Source organism: Nicotiana attenuata, unplaced genomic scaffold (assembly GCF_001879085.1).
Source record: "Nicotiana attenuata strain UT unplaced genomic scaffold, NIATTr2, whole genome shotgun sequence".
Classification (NCBI taxonomy): domain Eukaryota; kingdom Viridiplantae; phylum Streptophyta; class Magnoliopsida; order Solanales; family Solanaceae; genus Nicotiana; species Nicotiana attenuata.
Window position 1 is genome coordinate 71,318 of NW_017671280.1, and position 4,109 is coordinate 75,426.

Below are 4,109 nucleotides of genomic sequence, written 5' to 3' on the forward strand. Positions count from 1 at the left end.
ATAAGATGTTTTAACTGTCTTATTCCCTAGTACTGATGCCTCTCCAGTATGTGTGATTTGTGCCTTATTTACTGTTGGCAATTGCACTTCATTCCTTCTGTGATCTTCAATTTTCCCACACTGCTCAGAATATCCTTAGAGTATGTGACATGATGAGTTGCTCTTGTGTCTATCACCCAATCACATATACCTGCATTTGCTAGCAAGGAAATTATACATGTCTTGTTTGTGGAACACTCTGATGTTGCTGGTTTTGACAAAAGCTTGACTAGCCGCTTGTACTGATCTTCTGTGAAAATTGTCCATTCCCCTGTAGTTGAATAGCTGGTGCCTTCCCTTCCTCATTGTTTACATTTACATTGTTGGTGTAAATCTTTCCTCCTCCAGATTGATTTTTTCACTTGCTTTTGAAATCAGCTGGATAGCCAATTATTTTGAAACAGTTTTTCTTAAGGTGACCTTTGTATCCGCAATGCTCACAGATAATCCCTGGCCTTTTACCTTTAAAATCCTGGCCCCTTCCTGCCAACATAGTGAGTGGTTCCCTATGTGTATCGACTACTCCCAAAGACCTTTGACTCTCTTCCTGAGTAACTATTGCATATGCTTCATTTACAGTCACTACATGTCTTTTTGCTAGTACATTACTCCTTATGTTACTATAACTTTCATTCAAGCCCATAAGAAACTGCAGCAAACGTTGTGACCTTAAATGTTCAACTGAAGGTCTAGTCTCCTCACAATTACATGAGGACAGAGGAACCAACATATCAAGTTCATCTCAGAAATCCTTCATTTTAGAGAAATAGGTAGTTACAGAGTCAGTACCTTGTCTTAACGTTGCAATGGTTGTCCAAAGATGATAGATTCTAGTCAGATCTGATCTATCAAACCTCTCCTGGAAATCACTCCAGACTTTTCTCGCATTTGAAGCATAAAAAATGCTTGGCATTAACTCACTCGATATAGTGCTTCCAATCCGAGACAAGACAATTGCATTGCATTTTTCCTATTGCTCTGCCAATTCACCTTTATATGCACTCTTCACATAAGTTCCGTCCACGAACCCTAGTTTGCTCTTTCCCCGGAGTGCCAATTTCATCGCCCTGCTCCACAGTGCGTAATTTTCGGTACCTGTGAGCTTAAGCGGTATTAGGACCAATCCAGGAGCATCTGAGGGTTGCAAAGAAAGCGGATGATTGTGATCTAGTTAGGCAACTTCATTTCCTGCCATGGCCGATCAGATCCGAGTTTCGTCGAGCTTAAATTCTATGAATTTCTTCCTAATTCTGGTGAATTCACGATAGCTGCTCTAATACCATGATGAATTCTACACAATTCATCAGAAATATTACACATGCTTGCTCACAGAATAGAAGAAGAAGTGAAGAAGTAATGGAAGTTGCAAAAGCTGTTGTGAAGAAGAAAAAGCTGGGTATATTACTTGTGTGTGTTTACACGTGAGAGTGGTCTTATTTATAGACCACTAACCGACTAACTAACTCTTATTTTTCTATTTACAATTTAGTCCTTCAACTAGCTACTAATACACAGTAGTCTAGTCTCTACAATAATATGAAATGCCGAAATCGCGAATCGGAATCTCGAATCGGCACCGGAATCAACCTCGGCGTGCGACTAAATAAAGACCTCCTATCATTTGTGTTGCACACCGACGAACTTGAGGCATCACCAACTTCATTCCCTCCAAATTTCACTGGCCCAAAATGTGAAGGAAATAAAATCTAAATTGGAGTCAAACAATTGAAGTTCTCAAATCACACATTTTCCTGATCTCGAGACAAGCTTACTATCACCCGAGCTAGACTAAATCGTTTTTGTTTTTTTTCCTTTCAGGTGAAGTCGGCAGTCACGGTTAAAGAATTAGGGGGTTTTGGTTGCTTTTTTCTCTCCAATAAGATAGTGAGTATCTTTTTTAATCAACGGAGAGACTGCCGTTTCTTTCTTTTTGGAATTAGGTTGAGTTTTTATAATTGGGTATTTTATATGGAGGTGGGAAGGGGTAATGACCATTGGATTAGAAGGAAATAGATGGCTAAGATTAAATCTTGCGTTTTAAGTGAAGAGTGGGTTAATGGGTTGGGAAGAATGGGCCTTTGTCTTGCTGGGCCATTAAAATCCAAAAGAGACTTTTTCCTTCCTATACCATATATGAAACCTTATTACCAAAAATGTGCATAGTTTCATATTTACCCGCCATATTCACAGTTATTCTACAAATATTATGCCATTCATTAAATACCAATTATTAGGAGCTGATTCCTTCCTAATTAGGCGCGCTACAAATCTGGAACTAAATATTCTTCCAGATATTCCTATTTAGGCGCGCTACAATTATGGAAGTAAATATTCTTCCAGATATTTCATTAAATAAGGAATCATTGTAGCATTAAAATTCTTCTATAATTCAAAAAACGAATTGATTATTCTTCTACAATTCAAAAACGAATTGATTATTCTTCTACAATTCACAAATAAAAAACGACTAAACCTTCTACAGTTCTTCTACATCAAACGCAATTATGTCCAAATTTCAGTAATACAAAGCAAAGGAAAAGAGAGCAGCAATTCCACCATTGACAGTCATTAAAAAGCTTGAAAGCTTTGAGTTCAAATTTGGGTTTTCAAAAATCATTATTTGTTTGGATTGGGTGTTGTTGAAAATAATTGGGAATATGGTTTGGAGTATATATCTCAATTTTGAGGGGTTTTGGTGAAGATTAGACTTGGTTTTGACTGAATTTCAGATTGAAACTCGAAGAAGAAGAAGAAGAAGAAGAAGAAGAAGAAGAAGAAGAAGAAGACGTATATTGCAGAAATTATAGATAAATTGAAGAAAAATTATAGATTTTCAACATAGATTGTAGTTTGATTGTAGTATAAATGTAGTAATTATGTAGATACCCTTACAAATAATACTGCTTTATACATACTTAAACAAATTTGTAGTATATTTGTAGAATTTTTGTTGAAAATTTGTAGATGAAGAGAAAAATTTTGTAGTCAACATTTTTTCAACATAGATTGTAGTTTAATTGTAGTATAAATGTAGTAATTTTGTAGATAATTATGAAAACAATATTGCTTTATACATCCTAAAACTGATGTGTAGTTTATTTGTAGATAAATGTAGGAATTTTATAGATATTACCGTAAAATCAGACTTCCATAGAATTTGAAATATATGTGGCATAGGAATGTAAAAATCTCTTTTATTTATTTCAAATTCTGATCAATCCAACTGTAACTACTTCATATTTTTGCTGTATCAAATGTGTGTATAAAGTGTGTGAAATCAAGAAACTCAGATTAGAAATAGAAAAAGTAAAACATAAGTAAAAATAAAAAAAATTCCAATATTATATTATGAAAGACGTAACAATCATAATGCCCCCACTTTAATTTGAGGACAAAAATTTCAACTTAGTTTTAACTGTTTCTGGCCATATGGACAAAATGACTGTAGTGAGGCAAAATAGCCTCATGGGTAAACAATTTTAGAGAAATTTCCACACCCATATACCATCCGGAAATCAGTAGCCCAATTTAGAGAATGGAGAAGTAGGGAACAGAGGAGTTTCCTCGTCGGAAACCGTCAACGGCGGCGAAGATGTATTTAGTTCTAAAGAATCCGATGTTTCCTCCGCCGATCATCTTGTTATGGGTAAAACGTGGGCGGGGCTGAGGGGTTAGGAGAGAGAAACGTGGGATGAGTGGGGATACTTATCTATACAGGTTCCTTTAATTAAGGAGTAAAAAAAGTACAATTAATTATACCCTTAATTAGTTATGGTATAGAATTGGTAATTTGGTATACTAAGTGTAATTAAGTCAAACCTTAAACATTGAGGATAATAAGGTTTCCTATGTGGCATAGGAATGTAAAAATTCCAATCCAAGAAGAGCTCCCAATTGGCCCAAATTTAATTCTTTCTCATTGAATAAAAAGAAAAAGAAAAACTAATTAAACTTAGTTAATAAGAAAAAAACTATTAAAGTGAACTATATATTAAAATAAAAATATTTGTTGGTATTTTTTAAATGTTATAAATATTATAAAATACTAATAAGCTAAATATATATATATA